The sequence below is a fragment of the Prunus avium genome, chromosome 8, assembly GCF_965620075.1.
Source record: "Prunus avium chromosome 8, drPruAviu1.hap1.1, whole genome shotgun sequence".
NCBI lineage: Eukaryota > Viridiplantae > Streptophyta > Magnoliopsida > Rosales > Rosaceae > Prunus > Prunus avium.
In genome coordinates this window covers 690,782-717,960 of record NC_142291.1, presented here as the reverse complement: position 1 = coordinate 717,960, position 27,179 = coordinate 690,782, and the positions used below count along the sequence as shown (strand labels likewise).

The 27,179-nt window shown below is 39.7% G+C and overlaps 1 long non-coding RNA gene across 2 annotated transcripts; it reads left to right on the top strand.

Moving 5' to 3' along the window:
• Window positions 1-13,360: 13,360 nt before the first annotated feature.
• Window positions 13,361-15,777, top strand: LOC148291079 (uncharacterized). 2 transcript variants are annotated; one of them, XR_015826475.1, is made up of 3 exons: window positions 13,361-13,615; window positions 14,370-14,433; window positions 15,363-15,777. It is a non-coding gene; the product is annotated as an uncharacterized LOC148291079 (long non-coding RNA). The 2 variants fall into 2 exon arrangements; XR_015826474.1 differs by lacking the exon at window positions 15,363-15,777 and having other exon boundaries at window positions 14,370-14,639.
• Window positions 15,778-27,179: the final 11,402 nt, after the last annotated feature.

Genomic DNA, 27,179 nt, shown 5'->3' with positions numbered 1-27,179 from the left:
TTTATTTCCTTGATTAATTAAAGGATTTACTTTCCTCTTTTATATAGTTGTCAAATCATTGTATAATTAGGAGATACTTTCCTAATCCTTTACTGTTTCTAATTCCTTGTAAAGCACTCATGTAAACTGTTATATATACCTCCTCATGGAGAAGAATAAGACCTAACCTAATGCATTCAAACCATATTCATATTTTAGCATGGTATCTATCAGAGCCAGCGATCCTCGGTTGTCTCTAAATTCTCATTTCAAATTTCTCATATTCAAATCCAAAACCCTAAATCAAATTCCTCATACTTAATTTCCTCAAATCCAAATCCCTCAAATCTAAATTCCTCAAATCCTCTTATCAAAATCCCTAAACACATACCCTCAAATCTTATACACATACCTCTCAAATCATATTCCTATATCAAATTCATACATCAAATTCCTCACATTCTCATATCACATCTTACTTCCGCTGCGATGTCTGGACCCCCTACGATTCTCTCCCTTATTGCAGACTCACAGAAGCATACGGTCAATTCTGCTATCTCGGCTCCCCGACCTCGTGCTTCTATCGTCACCACCAACGGTTTTGTTTTTCATACGTCCTCTAAAACATCCGCATGGATTATCAACTCGGGTGCTACGGATCACATGACTTTGCTCGGCCTTGGTCTCGGCCTATAATCGAGGCCGAGATAATCATGCCTTGGCATTTTTCTTTTGTCTTCAGGAAGGCAAAGCACCTTTGTTGAAACGCTGCGTTTTAGCTTCTCGAGAAAGTGCTAGGGCCGAGGAAAAAGGGCTCCTTCGGCCAGCTTATGGCCGTGATTTATTAGGCACAAACATCGCCCCTCCTCAGTTCTTCAAATACAAAGAACCTACTTCAAAATGATCGATCGGCAGCAGACAGCGACCGGTCGCTAGAGGAAAACGATCAGTTGTCTCCACGCTATCAAAATCAGAAGGAGGAAATTCAACCGTTTTGTGAGATTTTGCCCGCTGAAGCTCCAGTACCACACCAATCACCTGCTGAGGACGTCATTCAGGTAACATTTTTTCCTGAAACTGATAACATTAATGAAATATCCCATAATGATTTTATTTCAGAAGGCATAGAGCCAGCATATCAGATTCCAAAAAGGAAGAACCGTGGAAAACCTTCAGTCCACTACAAAGCAGATCTTAATGCAAAAGGGAAATATCCCATCAACAATTATGTATCTCTCAACAGATTATCAGAATCACGGGTACACTTTGTGAAGCAGTTGGCCGACATATCTATCCCCAATAGTGTAACTAAAGCACTAGAAGACCTCAAATGGAAAGAAGCCATGAATGAAGAAATGCGAGCTCTCCAGAAGAATGGCACATGGGAACTCATGTCATTACCTCATGGAAAGAAGACAGTGGGATGCAGATGGATTTATACTGTGAAACTCAAAGCAGATGGATTCATTGAAAGATACAAAGCTAGATTGGTGGCGAATGGGTACACATAAAGATATGGGATAGACTAACAAGAGACCTTTGCCCCAGTAGCCAAGATTAAAACTATCAGAGTTCCTTTGTCTCTAGCAGCAAATCTCGATTGGCCATTACATCAGTTTGATGTAAAAAATGCATTCTTACATGGAGACTTGGAAGAAGAAGTATATATGGACTTACCACCAAGATGTAACTTAGCTCGTGACAAGGAGAATCAAGTTTGCAAGCTCAGAAAGTCATTGTATGGGTTAAAGCAATCTCCCAGGGCATGGTTTGGCAGATTCACTAAATCCATGAAGAATTTTGGATATATACAGAGTAATGCGGATCACACTTTGTTCTTGAAGCGTGATGGAAGAAGACTTATTACATTGATTGTTTATGTGGATGACATAGTCGTAACTAGAAACGACACAGAAGAGCAACTGAAACTACAGAAGTATTTGTCTCAGGAATTTGAGATGAAAGTAACAAGGTCCACAACTGGTATATTTCTGTCCCAAAGGAAGTATGTATTAGATCTACTCACTGAAACAGGAATGTTTGGATGTAAGCCTGCTGACACACCCATTGAGATGAATCACAAGTTGTGTGAAGACATGGATCAAGAACCAACCAATAAGGAACAGCACCAACGCCTTGTTGGAAGGTTGATATATTTAGCCCACACAAGACCAGATATTGCATATATTGTGAGTGTGGTTAGTCAGTTTATGCATTCACCCAGTATGTCTCATAGGAATGCAGTTGATCGGATCTTAAGGTACTTAAAGTCAGTCCCTGGGAAAGGATTAATGTTCTCAAAAAATAGAGATCTCAAAGTTGTTGGGTATACAGATGCTGATTGGGCTGGCTCCATTACTGATAGACGCTCTACTTCAGGTTACTTCACTTTTGTAGGAGGTAACCTAGTCACTTGGCGGAGTAAAAAATAAAATGTGGTTTCTCGGTCTAGTGCTGAAGCAGAGTATCGAGGAATGGCTCACGGAGTTTGTGAATTACTATGGATCAGAAGGCTATTGACATAATTGTGTTTCAAGCCAGAAAAGCCAATGGAGTTACATTGTGATAACAAGTCAGCCATTGATATTGCCCATAATCCAGTTCAACATGATCGAACCAAACATGTTGAGGTGGATAGACATTTTATCAAAGAAAAAATTGAGAAGAAGATCATCCGCCTACCATTCGTAAAATCAGAAGATCAACTGGCAGATATCTTAACCAAAGCTGTTTGTGGCAGAGTATTTCATGACTCACTTACCAAGTTGGGCATTAGTGACGTATATGCACCAACTTGAGGAGGAGTGTTGAAGTGAGTCTCCTAATTAACCAAGGTGATTTATTTCCTTGATTAATTAAGGGATTTACTTTCCTATTTTATATAGTTGTCAAATCATTGTATTATTAGGAGATACTTTCGTAATCCTTTACTGTATCTAATTCCTTGTAAAGTACTCATGTAAACTCTTATATATACCTCCTCGTGGAGAAGAATAAGACCTAACCTAATACATTCAAACCATATTCATATTTTAGCAAAATATACAAGAAGGAGGCGTGGATCATCCAAAGGTACAACACAACCGCGAAATTGACCAAATTTACGAAACATCATCTGCGACTTCTTCTGCAAGGTGAAAGTTCGCCCCATGATTCTTTACCCACACCATAAGTTTTCTGTCCTTCCATTGACTTTCCAAAGCTTAATCTTCTTAGATCCTTTAACTACTGTTATATAAGCCACTTCTCATTTACAAGTCTGTTAACTTATATGTGCATTCATTTTATTTTGATTATGGTATTGCTCTGTCTCGTCATATCCCTTTACAGACTCAAATTGGAGAAGCATGGTGCAAAGATGAATTTGTGTGAAGATGGAAAGACTGAGCTTCTTGTTTTGCACTACTTAATATTTGTATTTTCTGATCAAATGTTGTTTGTACTCTAGCTTGGCTGATTAAACAATTCCTAGTGCTTTCACTGCTGATTTTTATTTTTAAATTTTTTTTAATCTCATTAAGAGTGAGTTTTTTTTTAAAATTATTTTTCATTATAATGAGTTTGAATATTGTGCTATTATTACCAACATTATTAGAATTATTATTACTTTTACAATTCATTATGCAATGCAACAACACTACTAGTCAGGAGCTCATAATTCTGGATTTCTGATTCTACCATCAAGTTTCTTCAACCTGTGGTATCCTTGCAATTATTAATCATATTCTGCAGCTTTGGTAAAACCATCACAGTTCTACAAGATTCTTAAATAATTCAATTGTCTCAGCCATTAATAAAGATTCATCCTTAATCTTCTCAAAAACCAGCATGTGACTTCTCCAGCATTAGCCAAGAATTAAGCTTTTAAATAGTCTCGTTCATAATTTGAAGCAGCTCAGGCCGTTCAGCCATGCTTTCTATTTTCTTACTTAGTTTCTGCGTCTAGAAGCTATTTTGATTTTCAAAAGTCAACTGGAGTTATCCACAGACTTCAGAACCTGGAATTTATAATGTAAAAATATGGAAAACTTTGATTACAAGTGATGATTCCTCCGCTGAGGGCCTAAGCAAAGTGAGAATCCACAGAGCCATATTCATTCACTTTGCTCATTTTGTTCTCTGCTTTGCTAAATTATTTGGAAATGAAGTAGGCAGGGTTTTCATTTTCTCCCTGATTTCACCATGCCCCTGCCGTGCATTGTTACTGATGTCAGCGACAGAGGAGGTTGCTTCCCCTCTCAGAGTTGTTCAGATCGAAGGATTGGTAACTCTCCATGATTCTCGTCTTTTCTCTGTTTTGCTGCTTGTAAATTTTTGGAGAACTATGGATGCCTAAGTTGATTATAACTATGGACACGATCCTCCCAGGCTGCCTAGATCCTCCCAGGCCGCCTAGATCCGCCCAGGCCGCCTAACTCCCTGGCGTTGGTGTCCTCTCACCTAGTGCCTAGGCCGATTTTTTGAACCCTGCTCGAAACTTGGAACGGGCTTGCTCTGTGCCCTAGACGTTCGTAGTGACGAGTTCGAGTCCTCTATCCGTGGCTACCATGGCGTCCAATTTTTGTATGTTTTGGATTTTGCAATTTTTTTGTTTGTTTACATGGAAAAGGATTATCAGAGTTAAACCCTGGATATATTAAAGCGTATAGCCGCCCGGCTATACCTTTAAAATGTTCAAATAGTCATGTTATTTTAAGGTTTAGGGCAAAAAATATCACTTTTGCTAATTAGGATAGAGTAATTTCTTAAATTATTTTATTTATACCAGTGATATTGGGGAATGAGAATTTAAATTCTTTCTGATAGCTCTCATTCTAATGATTTCCAGCTATTAGTCCATTACGCAAGAATAACAAATGAATTTTATTTTTAAGAAACTAGTCTCTTCGCACACGCTTCCGCGCATGCGAGAGACTTTTCTTAAAAAAAAATTTAAATTTATTTTAGAAGTAAAACGGATAATGGGTAGTTGTGTTCCATAAAAAATGGACATATTATCTAATCTTGTTTTCATTTTTAATTTTTTTAATATGAAAAAATGTGAATTTACCAAATTATCCTCATTTAATTAATAATTTCAATTCTTAATGTTTGAATTAACCAAGGGCATTTTCTGGTATTTTGAATGTTTCCATTCTCTGCCTTTTGCTTGATATATATAGATAATACAAGTTAAACTCATAAATACAACAACAAAAAATAGAGATCCACCAACATTTTGGTGATAAACGAATTTTGAATTTCATAGTATAAAATTGCTTGTATAAGAATTTACTTTCTAAAATGTATCCATCGTAATTATGAACTAATCCCAATGACAGCCTTTTTCTCATTGCACTTGACAACCCTGCCCTTCTGCTATGAGATACATTAGTTCGCGTTGTATTCTCTGCAAATGAAAAATTGGATATAAAACAATCTAATGAGACAACGAAAAAAAGAGTTTTGAAATGAATTGAAGGTATCATAGCTCATATGGGTTTGATATATATATACGAACTATTCTAAAAGAGATTTCAAACAAGGTGTTAGATAGAAGTAGCATCTCATTCTTACATATACCATATTAACGTGCACCTGAAATTCCCAATGTTAATAGGGGAGAAAAGTGCAATACCTCTCTTGTATCTCGCAAGTGTAGGAGATCCAACCTTTCATGAAGACGCAGGTTTGATAAAGAAGCAAGCTGCATCCAATCATACTTTAATAACGGCAATCACAGCCTAGAATATACTGTAACATCCCGACCCAAAATATTATTAAGTTTGGATTTTAATTTAATTAAATTTTGGAATTTCCAATTTTTGCCTTTGAAGTGGGGGCAAAAAGGTCAATTTTTATCCGGAGAGAGTTTGGGGCAGCAAGTGGTGTTTTTAGAAAGGTGGTACTGAGCCGAGTCCGTAGACACGCGGTAGGCTCGATTCGGATTTGAAACGAAGAAGTTATGGTCGAAAAACCGTTAAGGGCTTAATTGGAAATTTTCAGAAATGAATTTTGTTAAAATCAGAAAATCTGATTATTTCTCATTTCCCTCTCTCTCTCCCGTGCGTCTCTCTCTCTCCCGTCGACTCCCTCTCTCTCTGCAAAACCCCCAGCCACCACCACTGACCACCGTAGCCCCCACCGTCGGAGCCAAGCTCACAGGCCCGGCCCTGCCGTCTCCTCCCCCGCCATCTCTGCCGTCGCCAGCCGCTGCAGCCGCCGGAAAACGCAGCAAAAGCTGCTGGAAAATTTCAGAAAAATCATGAAACTTCAACACCTTCGTTCTCCTTCGTTTCTCAACCGATTTTGACAAGTAAGGTATGGAAATCTATCTATTTTTCGTGCTCTAGCTGCCTGTTGGATAGGTTTCCCGAAATTTTGAGAGATTACAAGTTAAATTTCGAAGTTTAGCTACAGCCGGTTTTCAGTTGAAATTTCCGGCCACTTCCGGCCATTTTCTGGCCTTCACCCAAGAAGAAAAGTGGTTCCAAATTAGGTGTATTACCTAGGTTAGGAGTTTGGAGCCAAAATACTAAGTTTTTCCGGTCACCGGAATTGTGATCAAGCCACCCACGCGCGGCAGCGCGTGGGGCGGCGCGTGGGCAGTCCGGCAGAGGTCATACTTTATCATAGAATGATCCTTGTGTTGTCACGAGTGCGTAGGAGTTTACGGATCTCAATTTGGATATCGTTTGGGCCTCGAACGAATTTTACCTAATCTGTGATTTTTGGGTTTGATGTGTTTGGACCGTTGGATCAAACCCAATTTCACGTATGTTGTTCCAGGTATTCCTAGGATCGCATAGGAATTCACGGATTGTGAATCGGAGCCCCGGATGTTCCGGTTCAATAATTTAAAGTTTATGATTTACGATAACCGTTCGATCGTGAGTTTTGACCGTCCGGTTGACCGAGTGTCTTCTTAGACTTTTTCAGCGTTTGAAACTCTTAGGTGGACCCTAGGAGTGTCTCGTTCCTCGTGCGTACTAGAAACCCGGGAAAATTAGGATTTTATTTTAAAGTCTTATTTTGAAGAGTTGGATTTTTATATCGTATTCCTATTCTGAAATAGGTAATCCGACTCCGCCTTCGGAGCAGGCAGGACCCTCTCGGGGTCACACAGCTTGGGACTACTTGTGAGTGGACTTTGTTTTCAAATAAATAGCATGGATTTATCTTGGAAATTGCATGTATAAGAATTTAAGGATTTACTGACAGTTAATTTGTGCTTTAAAGTGAAACTAATATGTTCGTAAGTATTTGGTATATTTTCTGGGTTTTGATATTCTAAGTATCTTGAGTATATATAAATTGATATATGTGAATTGTTATCTATCTTTGAGGGCTATGTGTGGGAAGTACGGGGTTGTTTTATGAGTTGTGGAAAGATGTGGTATAGATTGTCAGTTTGAAGTGCTATAAGCACTACCCCGTGTACCTCCCCCTTGGATTTGTGAATGGATTATGGAAATGTGATACTTGGAAATATCGGAACCCGGGGCATACCTTAACGGGGTGTCGCTGTAGACCCTTAATTGGGTAGTCTGCGCGCGTAGGACTGTTTACAGGCGTACGGGTCTTGATTCTTCGTCCGTACGTGCTGGCTGAGAGTTAGTCCCCCAGTTGGACGGCTTGTCCCTAGCCACATAGTCCGTTTGAGGGCTGATAATTGTGAGCTAGTCAACAATCCCCTGCTGGATTGTTTCCCCGGTACAATTAGGTGTGTCTTATATATATATATATAGAGTGTATCTCTCATATTTTAGTATTATGCAATTGTTCTTATTTTTGAGCGAGGATACTTCCCCGCTCGTCGTGCCGGTGGGCACGGGTTTCGAGAGTTTGATTTGAGTTTTGTAAGGAAAGGTTTGGGTGGGTTGATTTGCAAGTTTCACTGAATTTTGGATTTAGCTCGGATTGAGCAAACTATATATGTATGAATATAATGGTTTTTAATGTATTGAGTTCATGCATGGTTTTCTAACAGTGGGGTTATACTACTTTGGTTTAAATTGAACTAAACGTTGTTTTGTCCACTCACAATTTTCTGTTTTGCGCCCCACAGCCAGTAGTTGACTGGAACGAGCCGCAGTGCCGTGTCTTGTGCTCCTGTTTTCACGAGCTTCAGCACTTGAGCCTTCTCAGGGCCTCTGTGCTATGTAAAATCGTTAAACTTCCTTCCCACTTTTATTTTCTTTGAATTCTGTTAGATGCTCTGTTATTGCCCAGTTAGAATTTTGGTATTTTGAGGCCGGAGGCCACAGTTTGTAAATGCTATGTATTGTGTAATGCATGCTGGCTGTTGGGTTATAAATATCTGTGTTTTTGACAGGTTGAAATTTTTGGGTTATGTCCTGTTTACAGGGGAGACTCTGCCAAAATTTTGGTAGAAAGTCTCGGGTTTTAGTACATGGGCCCGGCATATGCGGAATGCCGGATATTTAGGCGGGATCCGACCCGGGTTCCGAGGAAATCCGGGGCGGGTCTTGTCAGCTTGGTATCAGAGCATTAGGTTTCTTTTCTTGGGACTATCATGCTTCTTTTGCGTGTTGGTACTAATGATTTGGTGGTTTCTTGGGTTTAGAATCATGCATCGTCGTGGTGCTCGAATTAGAGGTCGTGGTCGTACTCAGAGATATGGACCCAATCCTCCACCTCCATCTCCATCTCCACCACCCTCTCCACCACCACCACCTGTTGGAGAGCAAGCTGGTGAGAATATGTTGGATTGGCAACAAGTGATGAACCAGTTCACTAATCAGTTTACCACACAGCTTGCCCAAAATATGGCTACCGCCATGCAAGGAACCATGCAAGGGAGAAGAGAGCAGGAAGGTTCAGACATCAAAAGAGTCAAAGATATGGGAGCTAAAGAGTTCTTTGGTAGCTCTGATCCTACGGAAGCCGAGGCTTGGCTCACGGATTTGGAAAGAGTTTTTGAGGTTCTACAAAGTCCGGAAGGGGATAAAGTGAGATTGGCGGCCTTTCTATTGAAAGGGAATGCGTATCATTGGTGGAAAACTGTTAGGAGGGCACTGGCTGAAGCTGCTGATAGAGTGGAAAGAACAATTAGATTGACTGCTGGTAGACGAAGTAGAGACATGTCAGGAATTGGTGGACCGAGTCAGGGTCCATCAAAGAGAGGATCCAGCTCCAGTTCAGCAGGTAGTAGCTGGTCCGGTGGACGGAGGTCTAGCTCCAGCAGTGGTCGGTCTAGCGCTCGACCAGTGTGGGGCCAGCATTCAGGACAGCAGTCGGTGGCCGGTACAAGTTGCTATATCTGTGGACAGACAGGACATCTCAGGAGGGATTGTCCATTACGTGGGCAGACTAGTGGTCCCACCCAGAGGAGCGGAGTTACCTGTTTTCAGTGTGGACAGCCTGGGCACTATAGGAGTGAGTGTCCACTTCTCATTGTTGGTGCTACTACGGGACAGGTGACTGGGGCCCAGCAGGGGCAAAGCGGTAGAGGACATGGTCAGACCCGGGGTGGGGCATCTTCTTCTGCAGCCGGTTCTTCTTCGAGCAGTGGGGTTCAGTCCACTTTCCGTGGACGAGGCGGTAGGAGTCAGAGGGGCCAGCCAGGGCGTGCTACTACTCAGGCACGTGTATTCTCTATGACACAGCAGGAGGCCCAAGCCACACCGGATGTTATCACTGGTATGGTTCCTATTTTTGATTACCTTGCACGTGTATTGATAGATCCCGGGGCTACCCATTCATTCATTTCAAGTAGCTTTGTTCCTTATGCCAGTGTTAGACCCACACCCATGGCAGGAAGTTTTAGTATTTCTTTACCTACTGGGGACGTCCTGTTTGCGGACATGGTGCTCAAAGGTTGTTATGTCCAAGTGGGAGATGCAATGTTAGATGCGAATTTGATTCCCTTGGATTTGGTAGATCTTGACATTATCTTGGGAATGGATTGGTTAGAAAAGCATCGTGCATCGGTAGATTGTTTCAGGAAGGAGGTAGTGTTTAGAAGTCCGGGACAACCTGAAGTCATGTTTTGTGGAGAGCGTAGAGTTCTTCCGTCTTGTTTCATCTTTGCCATTACGTCAAAAAGGTTACTTAAGAAGGGATGTGTGGGGTATTTAGCCCACATCATTGATACTCAGGAGATCACTTTGAATCTGGAAGATGTTCCTATTGTTCGTGAGTTTCCAGATGTCTTTCCGGATGATCTTCCTGGTTTACCTCCTCAGAGAGAAACCGAGTTCACTATCGAACTCCTTCCAGGCACGAATCCAATTTATCAAGCTCCTTATAGGATGGCACCAGCAGAATTGCGGGAGTTGAAGATTCAATTGCAGGAGTTGGTTGATCTTGGATTTATTCGACCTAGTGTTTCCCCTTGGGGTGCACCGGTGTTGTTTGTAAAGAAGAAGGATGGAACCATGAGGCTATGTATCGATTACAGACAATTGAACAAGGTGACTGTGCGTAATCGATATCCTTTGCCTCGAATCGATGATTTGTTTGATCAATTAAAGGGTGTCAAGTATTTCTCTAAGATCGATCTGAGATCGGGTTACCATCAACTCAGAGTACGAGAGGAGGATGTTTCGAAGACAGCATTCAGGACTCGTTACGGCCATTATGAGTTCTTGGTGATGCCTTTCGGATTGACTAATGCTCCAGCAGTGTTTATGGATCTCATGAACAGAGTGTTCCGACCTTACTTGGATCGCTTTGTGATTGTATTCATAGACGACATCCTTGTCTATTCTAGAACTTTGGAGGGTCATAAGAAGCATCTGAGGTTGGTATTGAAGACTTTGAGAAGAAAGCAGTTGTATGCCAAGTTCAGTAAGTGTCAGTTTTGGTTGGACAGAGTGGACTTTCTCGGGCATGTGATATCAGCAGAAGGAATCTATGTGGACCCTCGGAAAATAGAAGCAGTTGTAAATTGGGTGCAACCCACTAGTGTGACAGAAGTACGGAGTTTTCTGGGGCTAGCAGGTTATTATCGTCGGTTCGTGGAAGGATTCTCAGTGATAGCAGCACCTCTTTCACGGTTAACGAGAAAAGATGTTCAGTATGAGTGGACGGAGGAGTGTGAACAGAGTTTTCAAGAGTTGAAGACGCGGTTAACCACCGCACCTGTTTTAGCTCTTCCAGACAATTCAGGGAACTTTGTGATCTTTAGTGATGCATCATTACAAGGTTTGGGATGTGTTTTGATGCAGCATGATCGGGTGATTGCTTATGCCTCAAGGCAACTCAAGAAGCACGAGCAGAATTATCCTACACACGACTTGGAACTTGCTGCAGTGGTGTTCGCTCTCAAAATTTGGCGACACTACTTGTATGGTGAGACGTGTCAGATCTTCACTGATCACAAGAGCCTCAAGTACATTTTCACTCAGAAGGAGTTGAACCTGAGACAACGACGTTGGATGGAGTTGATTAAGGATTACGACTGTACGATTGAGTATCATCCCGGTCGAGCTAATGTAGTAGCTGATGCTTTGAGTAGGAGTATTAATGTGAGTTTAGCTCATTTTAAAGGGGTTTATATTCCGTTGATGGGGGAACTACGGAAGGAAGAGGTAGAGTTGGAATGGAGTCAACAGGGTGCAATACTTGCTAGTTTGTATGTGAGGCCTATCCTGATTGAGAGGGTGATTGCTGCACAACTGGAAGATCCAAAGCTTTGTGTGATAAGATCAGAGGTAGAAAGTGGCATCCGGAGGGATTATGCGATAAGAGAAGATGGAGCTTTGGTAGCTGGAACTCGTCTTTGTGTACCTAAGAAAGACGACGACCTGAAAAGAGAAATCTTGGAGGAAGCTCACTGTTCAACTTATTCTATGCATCCGGGTGGTACTAAGATGTATCGGACTCTACGGGAGTACTACTCGTGGCCGCATATGAAGGGTGACATTGCTAAGTATGTGAGCAGGTGTTTGGTGTGCCAACAAGTGAAAGCGGAGCGACAGAAGCCTTCTGGGCTTATGCAGCCACTCCCGATCCCTGAATGGAAGTGGGAGCATATTACAATGGATTTCGTTTTTAAACTTCCACGTTCTGCAAATGGGTATGACGGAATTTGGGTGATAGTTGATCGACTCACCAAATCAGCTCACTTCCTACCTATAAAGGAAACCTATTCTTTGACGAAGCTGGCGAAGCTCTTTGTAGGTGAGATAGTGAGATTGCATGGAGCTCCTGTGTCCATTGTGTCGGACAGGGATGCTAGGTTTACCTCTCGATTCTGGAAGTGCCTACATGAGGCTATGGGCACCAAGTTACGTTTCAGTACTGCCTTCCACCCACAGACTGATGGACAGTCAGAAAGAACCATTCAGACTTTGGAGGACATGTTGAGATCCTGTGTGTTACAATTGAAAGGTAGTTGGGATACTCACCTTGCTTTGGTGGAGTTTGCGTATAATAACAGTTACCATTCGAGCATTGAGATGGCTCCGTATGAAGCTCTATATGGGAGGATGTGTAGAACTCCAGTCTGTTGGAATGAGGTGGGTGACAGGATTGTGGAAAAAGTGGATAGTATTCGGGATACAACTGAACAAGTGAAGATGATTCGAGAGAAGCTTAAGACCGCACAAGACAGACAGAAGAGTTATGCGGACAACCGGTCCAAGGATCTTGAGTTTGCAGTTGGAGACTGGGTATTTTTGAAGTTATCTCCTTGGAAGGGTGTGATGAGGTTTGGTAAACGTGGGAAGTTAAGTCCTCGTTATATTGGACCGTATGAGATCACGGAACGTATTGGTCCAGTTGCCTACAGACTTGCCTTGCCTTCGGAACTATCTCGGATCCATGACGTATTCCATGTGTCCATGCTACGGAGGTACATGCCTGATCCTTCTCACATTTTAGAACAGCAACCCATGGAGTTGAGAGAAGATTTGTCGTATGATGAGGAACCCGTACAAATTCTGGACAGAAAAGAACAAGTGTTGCGCTCCAGATCTATCCCAATGGTGAAAGTGTTGTGGCAGAGTCAGACTGTAGAGGAAGCTACTTGGGAACCCGAGGAGCAGATGCGGGCCCAGTATCCTTACCTCTTCTTTTGACAGGTACGTAAATTTCGAGGACGAAATTCTTTAAGGGGGGTAGATTGTAACATCCCGACCCAAAATATTATTAAGTTTGGATTTTAATTTAATTAAATTTTGGAATTTCCAATTTTTGCCTTTGAAGTGGGGGCAAAAAGGTCAATTTTTATCCGGAGAGAGTTTGGGGCAGCAAGTGGTGTTTTTAGAAAGGTGGTACTGAGCCGAGTCCGTAGACACGCGGTAGGCTCGATTCGGATTTGAAACGAAGAAGTTATGGTCGAAAAACCGTTAAGGGCTTAATTGGAAATTTTCAGAAATGAATTTTGTTAAAATCAGAAAATCTGATTATTTCTCATTTCCCTCTCTCTCTCCCGTGCGTCTCTCTCTCTCCCGTCGACTCCCTCTCTCTCTGCAAAACCCCCAGCCACCACCACTGACCACCGTAGCCCCCACCGTCGGAGCCAAGCTCACAGGCCCGGCCCTGCCGTCTCCTCCCCCGCCATCTCTGCCGTCGCCAGCCGCTGCAGCCGCCGGAAAACGCAGCAAAAGCTGCTGGAAAATTTCAGAAAAATCATGAAACTTCAACACCTTCGTTCTCCTTCGTTTCTCAACCGATTTTGACAAGTAAGGTATGGAAATCTATCTATTTTTCGTGCTCTAGCTGCCTGTTGGATAGGTTTCCCGAAATTTTGAGAGATTACAAGTTAAATTTCGAAGTTTAGCTACAGCCGGTTTTCAGTTGAAATTTCCGGCCACTTCCGGCCATTTTCTGGCCTTCACCCAAGAAGAAAAGTGGTTCCAAATTAGGTGTATTACCTAGGTTAGGAGTTTGGAGCCAAAATACTAAGTTTTTCCGGTCACCGGAATTGTGATCAAGCCACCCACGCGCGGCAGCGCGTGGGGCGGCGCGTGGGCAGTCCGGCAGAGGTCATACTTTATCATAGAATGATCCTTGTGTTGTCACGAGTGCGTAGGAGTTTACGGATCTCAATTTGGATATCGTTTGGGCCTCGAACGAATTTTACCTAATCTGTGATTTTTGGGTTTGATGTGTTTGGACCGTTGGATCAAACCCAATTTCACGTATGTTGTTCCAGGTATTCCTAGGATCGCATAGGAATTCACGGATTGTGAATCGGAGCCCCGGATGTTCCGGTTCAATAATTTAAAGTTTATGATTTACGATAACCGTTCGATCGTGAGTTTTGACCGTCCGGTTGACCGAGTGTCTTCTTAGACTTTTTCAGCGTTTGAAACTCTTAGGTGGACCCTAGGAGTGTCTCGTTCCTCGTGCGTACTAGAAACCCGGGAAAATTAGGATTTTATTTTAAAGTCTTATTTTGAAGAGTTGGATTTTTATATCGTATTCCTATTCTGAAATAGGTAATCCGACTCCGCCTTCGGAGCAGGCAGGACCCTCTCGGGGTCACACAGCTTGGGACTACTTGTGAGTGGACTTTGTTTTCAAATAAATAGCATGGATTTATCTTGGAAATTGCATGTATAAGAATTTAAGGATTTACTGACAGTTAATTTGTGCTTTAAAGTGAAACTAATATGTTCGTAAGTATTTGGTATATTTTCTGGGTTTTGATATTCTAAGTATCTTGAGTATATATAAATTGATATATGTGAATTGTTATCTATCTTTGAGGGCTATGTGTGGGAAGTACGGGGTTGTTTTATGAGTTGTGGAAAGATGTGGTATAGATTGTCAGTTTGAAGTGCTATAAGCACTACCCCGTGTACCTCCCCCTTGGATTTGTGAATGGATTATGGAAATGTGATACTTGGAAATATCGGAACCCGGGGCATACCTTAACGGGGTGTCGCTGTAGACCCTTAATTGGGTAGTCTGCGCGCGTAGGACTGTTTACAGGCGTACGGGTCTTGATTCTTCGTCCGTACGTGCTGGCTGAGAGTTAGTCCCCCAGTTGGACGGCTTGTCCCTAGCCACATAGTCCGTTTGAGGGCTGATAATTGTGAGCTAGTCAACAATCCCCTGCTGGATTGTTTCCCCGGTACAATTAGGTGTGTCTTATATATATATATATAGAGTGTATCTCTCATATTTTAGTATTATGCAATTGTTCTTATTTTTGAGCGAGGATACTTCCCCGCTCGTCGTGCCGGTGGGCACGGGTTTCGAGAGTTTGATTTGAGTTTTGTAAGGAAAGGTTTGGGTGGGTTGATTTGCAAGTTTCACTGAATTTCGGATTTAGCTCGGATTGAGCAAACTATATATGTATGAATATAATGGTTTTTAATGTATTGAGTTCATGCATGGTTTTCTAACAGTGGGGTTATACTACTTTGGTTTAAATTGAACTAAACGTTGTTTTGTCCACTCACAATTTTCTGTTTTGCGCCCCACAGCCAGTAGTTGACTGGAACGAGCCGCAGTGCCGTGTCTTGTGCTCCTGTTTTCACGAGCTTCAGCACTTGAGCCTTCTCAGGGCCTCTGTGCTATGTAAAATCGTTAAACTTCCTTCCCACTTTTATTTTCTTTGAATTCTGTTAGATGCTCTGTTATTGCCCAGTTAGAATTTTGGTATTTTGAGGCCGGAGGCCACAGTTTGTAAATGCTATGTATTGTGTAATGCATGCTGGCTGTTGGGTTATAAATATCTGTGTTTTTGACAGGTTGAAATTTTTGGGTTATGTCCTGTTTACAGGGGAGACTCTGCCAAAATTTTGGTAGAAAGTCTCGGGTTTTAGTACATGGGCCCGGCATATGCGGAATGCCGGATATTTAGGCGGGATCCGACCCGGGTTCCGAGGAAATCCGGGGCGGGTCTTGTCATATACTCAATTTTAATAAAGAGAAATATAAAGTTACCTAGAAGCAGAAACGCTTAGGGTCATGTAGTAAAGGCATCATCGCTTCCACGCCGAGAAGTCTCTCAAGTCGTCTTCGATTTGTAAAAAGACACTATCATACATCAAAATGGCACATAGGTATACTGAACACACAAGAATAGGGGAAGAAACCATTCTTATGTACACTGACATTACATATAGACTGAATTTTAATGGCTTGAATAAAGACAAATTGTCACAAGTAAATAAGATATGTTGATCTAGAGATAAAGATCCTCCCCAAATGTTCCAAGCAGAAGCTTCCTAAAGATGAAATCTGAATATGACAGACATTTCAGTGGAACAAAAGATTTAACCTAATAAAACTAATCTTTCATTTCCAATGATTACAACTGACCACCAAATTGAAACATGCAATCTCAGTCAGCCAGTAATATTCACCCAAAATAATGGAAAATATGATTCAGGATATTCTTAATGGTCATCCAAATACCTAATAAAACTAATCTTTGTTGTTTTGTTACATAAACAATTATTCAAGCAGGGGAGTATTTACGTATGTGACCAATGAACCTTTGAGCCTATGAGGTGTATTTAAAACCGTGAAAAAGTTCCAGAAAGTCGGGTTTTCCAGCGGCCGCCTATTGTAGAATCGTCGATAATCTGGCTGCCACTATCATGTGTGTGGGGAAACGTTCCTTATGCTTTCTTTTTGACAAGTAAAACTATACAACAAAAGTCCCTTAAGAGAAACTGTAGTTTTAGACTTGTTGTGTATGATGGGATCTCAGGCTTTGTAAACGTGCGTTAAATCCCCGTATTTTAGTTAGGACTTGATTAAGGGTCTCAAAACGTTGTATTCTACATGGATTTCCTCTTAGCATCACTGTTTCTCCTTATAGACTTCCTCTCAGTAGGAAGAACAACCGTAAGTGTAAGCTCCTATTATACAGGACTTCCTTTAAGGGAGTGGAATTGGGGAGTATGGTAGTGGAGTCTTTAAGTCCTCATGCATTTTCTGCTTGGTTGGCTTTACATGGACGGTTTTTAACCATCGACCAATTACAAAGAAAAGCTTGCAATTGGTGAACCAGTGTGTCTTGTGTTGGTCTGCCATGGAATCAATAGACCACTTGTTAGAATGTTGTCTTTTATAACAACAAAAATCTATTTTACTTTTGATTTGATCGAAAGAGTTTCACCAATTCTAACATTAATTTTATATTTTAAAAGTAATATACTGTTTTGTATTTCTATATGTATATTATTTCAAATACTTTACGTTTTGATATGTACCCACATGTGTTGTGGCGGACCTATTAAGGCATAAGGAGGTGCTTCAAATTACCTAATTCCATTTTCAAATAACTTTGTCCTTTTACTTTCATTTATTTTTATATTACTCCATTTACTTAAGTTTACAATGTAAATAAGAAAGTACCCCATATTTGGATTCAAATAAAAATACTAGAAAATTAAATTCCCACCAAATCAAAATATGAAAAATCGGTTTTAGTGCAAAATATGATTTAGGCTAAAAATGATGGCTCATTAAGTCAATATATACTTCATACTAAAATCCCATAAAATCAAGTTTTCTTATTTGATGTGTAAGGAATAAAAGCCGCCAAAAATTATCTTGAGAAAATGATTATTCCGAAAATTCATTTTTCATACTTAATCAATATTTTTACATAAAACATTTTTTCATGTATGATATGAATGCATGAAGGGACCTAAGGTTTTTTTTTAGTTTGTGAAATTTTGATTTTTTTCTTTCTGTTGGGTTTAATGGGGGGAAAAGCTTTAAATATATTTGCTAAATCGCTACTCTTTGTCTATCTCTTGCAATTTTTCTTGCTCAGAATGTATTTGTTTATCCCTTTGTTGAGGACAACTATGATTGCAACCAATAAGCAATATAATTCTTGACATATGTGATATATATATATACTATTTTTTGTATGTATTGTGAGTTCGAATTTTTGATTCTATATAATTTGTAAGAGGCCCCCACACACATGAAATCCTGGCTTCGCCACTGATTGGATCCTTCCGGTAAACAAATTACTCAATTTCTTCCTAGTTTCCTGACATTTTCTCTCATCAACCAAAACATGAGAAACCACTCAATTTCTTCCTAGTTGTCAACGTCACCAGGCACGTAGGTGCCGAACCCGGAGGACGAAGGCTTTGCCTCGGCAGACATTGAGAGAGCCCAACCAATCGAATCAACGCAGCAATTGAAACTGAAGAAAAAAAAAAATTGAAGCTTGAGTTGAGAGAGAGCCTCAAGACCGAGTTTTTGATGCTTGGAAACGCTTATAGAGAAGCAAAATGGTTGTGTCTGCGAGTGCAAGCTTCGTGCTTATTTCTCTGTCCCTTCATTTCACTCGCGGACAACATTCCTCTGTGAGTTTCGTGTTTGTTAGGAACATATTTAAAGATTATAGCCGCGTGGCTATACGTTTGAAATATTTGAATATATTTAAAAAAATATAGCCGAGCGGCTATACGTTTGAATATATTAAAGAAGTATAGCCGTGTGGCTATACCGTTAAAATATTTGAATATATTTAAGGAGTATAGCTGATCGGCTATACTGTTATTTCTCCAACAACCCATTAGGATTTAGGAGGAGAAGCATCCAAAGCTGAATCTCTTGTCTTGTGGCGGTAGCCAGCCCAAACCAAAAGAAAGGGGCAAACGTATCTATCTGTATGTCTCAGGTGTTTCTCTTTAAAAGTCAAACAAGAAGCAGCAAAGTCTTAGCCCTCCGCATGCTGTGAGTCTGTGACTGTTGGCTTGGATTCATTGAACTTGTTTGAAATTGAAACCAACCATGACAAAAGTGAAAGGACATATACATAGAACATAGGGAGTAGAGGGAAGCCTCAGCTGTGCAAATTGCAAGCAAGAAAAGAAGATTGGAATTGGAGAGAAGGTGACCACTTTTCATAAACATATGGGGTCCACACCATCGTTCTTTGATCTCTTCTCTGCACTCCTAAAACTAATACCAGTTTTTTTATGTACCCACTTTGACCAGACAACACACCATGCTGCTGCTGCAAATAAAAAGAATTAAATCTAGCCGAGCCTTTAAGGGATGGGATCAATTACCTCTTTCTTTCATCAGCAACAAAAGGGTATCTGCACTGCGACCTAGCTAGCTTTGCTTTCACTTCCAAGAGCCCTCTATCTTATCATCTCAAAGAGTTCAGTTAAATCTAGCCGAGCCAGAGAGACAACATCAGCTAGTTTATAATGGACTACTGAGAGAAGGCCAAATCTAGGGAACAGCTTGCTGGGTTAGGTGTGCTTTGGATCTACTTATTTAAATTACCTATTTTATTGTAAGCCACAACATCTTCAATAAACTAATTACCAAAAAAAGACATCTTCAATAAACTAATCATTAGAGTTGTGCTTTTCTGTCAGCAGGGGATCTTTGTCTTCTGATTTCACTTCTATTTCCATCTTTCTTTCTCTCCTATGTGATAATGACCTTCCTTCGGTGGAGACCCCAACAATACACACCTATGACTCCTTGAAGCAAGCAAATTTTTTTACTGAATAAGGAAGATCATGTACAATGTTTCTCTTGGGTCCAGTTCAGTCCCACCTAACCTCCTTTATTTAATTATTGTTTTATCTCCCTTTTGCCAGTAACTAATTAATTAAAATGCAAAAACTAGTTGAAGGTGTCTTCCCCTTCATTCCAGAATTGGAATAAACAATTATGTATGCTTCTTTTGATATCACCAGAGCCATAAGGATGATGCATATCAACACTACAAGCCTCCAAAATAAGGTGTACAAAATTTGAACCAAAAATTCTTTGAATCTGTTGAAGAAGATTTCATTGGCCCGCACTATTACCTCCTCCTCAATATCAAACTCATTCACATAGTCTAAAGTAGCGTCCACCCTACAGTGCTATTCCACTTGTACAGTCAAAATATTTAAATAAATAAAAACATTTGTAGGCATGTAGTTGCAGAGCAGAAGATGTAAGGATTTTCTATGCGACTTTATTAGACAGTAACATTAGGCTTCTAATACTAGAAAGAAATCAATAAAGCAGAAAGGCATGGGTGGGCAAGGCCCAACTTTCCAGTCCTTCGACAACTAGGGTTTAGCAATCATCTTCACATTCGCTATACACAGAGGTTCCTCCGCACCCGAGAGAGACAAAGCTTCCCATCTTATACTATTGCTCTGTCTCTCTTCTCTTATTTTGCTCTCTCCGTGAAATTACAACATGGCAACCCGTTCGTACAATTCTCTATCTGTATTTTTATCTCTAAATTTGAAGGCGTTTGTTTTTCTTCTTTGTGAAAATTTGGTTTTGTTTTGTTGATTGTACAGCAGTGGCAAGATCCTTTCTTCAGGTGGCATCGACAGAAGAGGTTGCTTCCCCTCTCAGAGTTGTTCAGATCGAAGGAATCTCCATGATTCTCGTCTTTTCTCTGTTCTGCTGCTTGTAAATTTTTGGAAAACTATGAATGCCTAAGTTGATTATAACTATGGACACGACCCGCCCAGGCCACCTAGATCCTCCCAGGCCGCCTAGGCGCCACCTAGATCCGCCCAGGCCGCCTAGATCCTTCCAGGCCGCCCAGGCGCCGCCTAGATCCGCAAAGGCCGCCTAGATCCTTCCAGGCCGCCAAGGCGCCGCCTAGATCCTTCTAGGCCTCCTAACTCCCTGGCGTCGGTGTCCTCCCGCCTAGTGCCTTGGCCAATTTTTCGAACACTGCTCGAAGCCTGGAACGGGCTTGCTCTGTGCCCTAGACGTTCGTTGTGACGAGTTCGAGTCCTCTATTCGTGGCTACCATGGCGTCCAACTTACGTATGTTTCTGATTTTTGCAATTTTTTTTGTTTGTTTATATGGAAAAGGATATATTAAAGAGTATAGCCGCCCGGCTATACCTTTAAAATATTCAAATATATTTAAAGAGTATAGCCGCACGGCTATGCCTCTAAAACTAGTGTTACAGATACCATCTTGCCATTTCCAATACGAAATGCAAGACAATCACTCTAGCAATAATTATGACAATAACAACTTTGGACACTTACAAGTATATTTTTCTTAAATGGTGTTGAGTAGAAGTGTTGATCAATGCTTGAAGCTCCATTTAAGAACCTTTGAGTAGAAAATATAAGGGGTTCTTATTTATGTACCTAACATATAGGTAAAGAGTGTTATTATTAGCAATGGAAAAAACTTAGTGATAAATCGTGTTACCTATAAGTCAGGAACATAAATTAAAAGACTACCTATAAGTTAGGAACATAAGAGCATCCACAATCAAGCTCTCTATTTTTTTAGTTAAATTTTACCTAAAAACGTAAAAAATATCACATGAAATAACTTTATTAGCAACTGTCAAACACAAAATACACCAAAAAATAATCAACAGTAGGAGGAGCCATAGAGTGGCCTCATTAAGACCTTGCCATAAAAAATAACCAAAGCAAATAAATCCAGTCAAGGAAAAAGGGTACCACAACTCCTTCCAAGAATATTTTAAGTCATTTGATAGAGTTTTGTTTAACATTTTATATAATCAAAATATTTTTCTCTAGCATTTTATTTATATTTTACATTTACATCAATTAATATGTTTAATTAGATTAAACTTAATGATAAATGTTTCATATTTTATTACTATCTTTTTTCATTGGTGAGTGATTTGCTTTATATCCAAGTATTATTTAGCAACAATGAAAAATTTAGCGTGTACATAGGTTGCCACTATGTATGGAAGCCTTGAATAAGTTTCAGAAGAAAAAGACTTCTCTTTTTGTTCTTTTTTTGTTCTTTTTTTTTAATTATAAATAAATAAATTTAAAACTAAAGCTCCCTATTTTTGGGGCGTGGGGAGGTTTTATGTTGTTACTTAAAAAAAAAAATTATTTTACTATATTATATATTTGACCTTGTTCATCCTATTCTAAACTGGTAATATATTGTTGACAAAAAAAAACTATAATATATTGACTTGGTATAGCTTTCCTTTTTCTTTTGTTTTTTGGTCGAATTATCGTATTTCCTTGTTCATATTGATTTACATAGGCTTCTGGCCTAAGGTAAGGGCTTGTGCTGTATATAAAGGGGTTTTACCATTATCAAATTCTATACAATTACAATTACACACACTTGCAGGAGTGAAACCCTCACTAGCGCTAAACAACTCCGGGTTTGATTGCTAGCCAGCCATGTCTGGTGTTCCATATATACACACTCTAACAAGACCAAGGAATAATAAGAATGACTACACACATTCCTTGAGCACCAATACTAGTAGCAGTCAAGTGTCAGATCAATGGGCAAGTATTCCCCTTCTCTTTTTTATTCTGGATAAGTTGTGGGAACCCTTTGACCATATTCGGGTTGCTGGCGTTTGCAAGCAATGGCGTGTTGCTGCAAAAGAATACAATCGCATAACACAACGTTGGTGTGAGCTTCCTCTTCCCATGTTTCTGATTCCAACAGCATCCGAAGGAGAGCTAGAACTGTACAGCTTTCCTGGAGGAAAACCTCCGACATTGAGTTATCAGTGCCTTGTAATACGATTAGTATGTGCCATGGCCATGGCTGGTTAGCCACAATGGATGTATTATCAGTGCCTAAATTGAAATTTTGTTGGCGCAAACAAGAACGATGGACTATAACTCTGGTGAACCCTTTCAGAAAAGCAGCGGTGCCCATTCGTCTCCCTCACTTGAGTTTCAGTTACCTCCATATGTATGATGGCCTGCGTTATTATAATTTGAATGTCCTCCTAAAGTTATTCCCGAAGGTTATCTTATCTGAGGATCCCACATTGAATCCAGACAGTTATATGGTTGCAGTGCTTTACAAACATAAACCTGAGTTGGCTTTCACTAAAGGAGGAAGAAAACATTGGATTTACAGCGGGAAAATTACACGGGACTTTCTTATGGATGTTATATTTCATAAAAGTCAAGTATTTGCAGTTGCAGAGTGGGGAAACATTTTTTCCATTGATATCAGTAGGCCATTTCAATTTAGAGGATGAAACCATTACACAATATAATTACTCTTTGCTCATACCAAATGCGATTTGGATTGCGCACCTGTTTACTGGGCTCTGCTAGCAGCTTGTTCTAGTTCATCTAACTACATTTTGTTTTTACGTGAGAGAGTGTTGATTTGCTTTTCTTTTTCATGTTCCCTTTGTATTTTCAACATCTCTGTTATGACCTACTTATTACTCCGTGCTCTAAGAGCATGTCCACCCATAAAGGCTAAGGCAAGGCAAGGGCTGCCACTATTCACGTGAATAGTGGCAGCCTTGCCTTAGTTGGCTCCACCCTTGGAAGGCTAGGGCAAGGGCAAATACTATTCATTGTACTTTATTTTCTATTTTTTAATACTTTAAACCATTAATTATAACCTTTTCAGATAATATTTTCGGTTGCCATGTGTCACTATTATAAAATTCTCACCTAAAATTTGAGATAACATTTTCGGATAAAATTTTCGGATAAGATTTTCAGATAAAATTTTTGGTTGCCACGTGTCCATTTTTATTATAAAATTCACATCTCACTTATCATACAATTGAAATACCTACTCACTCATCATACAATTGAAATACCTACTCACTCATCATACAATTGAAATACTCCCGGTCTTCATAGTCCGACATAATCGAGTACAAGGACGAATCAATCATTGGCGGAGGCGGTTCCACAGGATCACGACATAGGGGAGTATTTTCCTTCGGAGGACGTAATAGTGCCATTATTTCCGACATGGAACGCAGCACTGGAACCGATTGCGGGCATTGCTCACTTGAGGAGCCATGTGTAATGGTTTTCCTCTTTTTTGTTTTGCCTTGAATAATCTATTTAAAAAAATGAAATTAGAAATGCAAGAAAGAAAGAAAGAAATATATATATATATATATATATATATATATATACAAATTTTACCTCGTTGCCAAGATTTTGACCTCTTCGAAAGTTTGTCCACGAGCCTCCGGCTTCGATGGAAGAAGCCATTTATATTTTTCCACAAATGGAATTTTGTAATAGAAAAATGTGAGTGGAAAGTAAAAAATATTGGAAGGAGAAGAGTTGGTATGAAATTTTGGTGTGGAAGGTGAATAAAATTGATAGGTATTTATAGGGAAAAAATCCAGAATTTTTTGGTATTTTTTAAAAAAATTTATGAATTTATTTCGAATTTTTTGCAATTTTTTTGGCATAAAAAATGAGGATCGTCGAATTTTTGCAAAAAAATGGATCGGAGAGCTGGGGGATCGCCACGTGGCTTCTGCCCATTGGGGCTGGCAGGCGCTGACGTTAGCGGGCGCAAATCAAATTTTTTTTACCGTTGACGCGTGAAATTCAAGCGCCAACGGTAAAAAAAATTTGATTTGCGCCTGCTGACGTCAGCGTGACGTCACGCCTAACATCAGCGCCTTTGGGCTGCTGCCCAGGCAAGATTTGCCCGTGGGCTTGCCCAGTTTGATGGGACCCACCATTTGCCCGGGCCATTCTTCTCCCGCTGGAGCTCTCTTGGGCTGCCTTGGGGGGCCTTTTGCCTAGTCTTGGCTCAAGGCTGGACATGCTCTAAAGGCCTTGCAATTTCTTTTCTCCGCATAAAAAAATAAAAATAAAGGGGGTCATTATATAATAGGCCCTTGCAACTCCAATAGTCTATACAAAAATTCATCTACAGATTTACTTCCAACCAAAGCCCAATTTTGAAAACGGATGCCATGAAAAATAAAAGTTGCCCATTTAATTTCTTATTACTTATTTACAAAACCCTACCATTTTTGTTATCCAGCGAATTTTCCTAAACAATCCCTAATATCTAGCCTTTCCATTACTATGGTGTTGCTAGACTCAACAAATCAAAACATTCTCATAATACATATAATATATGTTCGTTCATAAATAATATATATATATATATATATATATATATTGCTATACATATAAACCATAATTACATATAATGTAGGTATATTGGATGTCGTATAATGTAGGTAATTTACCTATACATATTTTCGTATAGTATTCAAATGGTAGGTATATTGGATGACATATAATACCTAATCCTAATCGTAAGTACATTAAATTAATGTAGGTATATCGTATAATGTAGGTATATTGAAATAGATAATTATGTACACTTTTTATAAATTAAAAACAGATACACTATTCATACTAGGTAAATTATATTTTTCATAAAACAAACAATAAAAAGATTATTAGTTATTTTTCATAGAACAAGTAATAGGTACATTATTTTTTCAACATAATTAGTATGTACAGTATTATTCATAAACAATTATAAAGTAGATTATTAGTCATGTATAATTCATAAAAAGAAAATAACATAAACTGATATAAAACTAGATGGAGAAAATATAGAGAGAAAGGATATGTCAAGGATAAAGTTTCACCATGTTTATTCTTCTCTTAATCTTTGGTAGAACCACCTATTTATAGGCTTACAAGATAGGAGATTGAATACCACCATTTACAATATACCTATAGGTTACAAGCACTAATTACAAATACTTAGTACATAGGTTACATAAAATCCAACGGTAGAATACTAAGAGGTATGGTGGTCATCCACCAACTCATGCATTTAGAACACTCCCCCTTGGATGTCCACCATATATACAATGACGTACATAGTTCCCTCATTAAAAACCTTGCTTGGAAAACCCAGTGGAACAAAACCGAAGCGAAGGGAAAAAGAGTGAAACTTTCTTCTGAATCATTGATATGGTGTTGGATGCGCTTATGTTGCCTCTTTAAAACCTTGCTAGGAACTTGATGCTTATACCAAAGAATCTTTGGAATGTGAATGGGTTTATGGAGCCACCTTGCGAATCTACCCTGACTTTGTTGCTCATACATTGTTAACGAAACGGAAAATAGAGAGAGAATTAAGAAGAAGATGAACCTTTCTGTATTATTTCTCAGATTACTCTACAAAACAGAGAGTTAAGCTTTATAAGGCTCTAACTGATTACAACAGCTTACTAACTAATCTAACATTAGTCAATGACTAAGTGACACTTGTCACAATCCTAGCTCTACATACTCTAACATCCCCCCGCAAGATCATGGGTGGAGAATCCAACCATGAGATGGGAACAATGCTTAAACCAAAGAAGCAGAAAAACCGTTGAATTTTGCTATAGTCGAAGCAGAGTAGGCTTCTTCTTTTTTTTTCTTGTGTTTGGAGCACCAATCCAAAGCTTGAGACATAAGAGTACTCATGTGAAGCATAACCCAGCAAAGTTGGCCAAATTGACACATATCAAAAAAGAGTACCAACTCCAGGCCATCATTGTTCCTCCAATGAAGACATGCTAAACCTTCCACTGATCCAGAGAGAGTATAGGAACCACAAATGATTAACTGTTCTAAACCAAAAAAGTAGAAAAGCCTTGAATGTGCTGTAGTTGAAGCTGAGTAGACTACATATTTGTTTTGCTTGGAGCACCAATCCAAAGCTTGAGATAGAAGAGTACTGCTATAGTGAGCTGCATGTGAAGCATATAACCCAACAAAGAGTACCAACTCTATTCCAAATCAATGATGCAATCAGACCCCCACATCGAGATAGAGATAGAAGAAGAGAAGAGAGAAATTCTAGAAAGAGATAGAAGAAGAGGAGAGGGAAATTCTAGAAAGAGATAGAAGAAGAGAGAGGGAAATTCTTGTTCCCTAAGAATTTAGAGAAATGAGATAGAAAGCAAGAAGAAGTGGGAAATTCTTTTGTTCCCTGAAGATTGTAGAAAGAAGATAGAAAAGAGGAAGAATTAATAAATTCTTTGGTTCCCTTAGAGACTGTAGAAAGGAGTTTGTTCCCTTTGAGATTGGAGAAACAGATAGAAGAGAACGAGATATGATCAGAAGAAAGAGATAGAAGAGAATGAAATGGGAAATTTTTTGTCCCCTTAGATAAGAAGAGTGAGAGAAGAGAATTGTGACATAACCATGTAAGGATTGAAGATTTTCTTAAGAGTCAAGAATAGGGGTACCAACCAGAAGAACATCCATAGGACCCAAATAGCAGAATTGCAGTGGAAGAGAGAGTTGCAATAAGCAGCTGTATCAAGGCACGATCGTGCAACTTCTAGATTTGATAAGCATCAATCTCAACACCTTCAATATCTAAATCTTTATCAAAATGTGCAGGACATTTCCTTGAACCATCCACAAAACCCAAGAGGCCACGACCTTCAAGAAGAAGATTCATTTGGAAATGCCAAGTCCAATAATTTGTATCATCAAGCTTGACTGTCACAGATGTATGTAGAAACAGTAGGAATGAGAGTTGCAATAGGAGATTGAACAAGTTG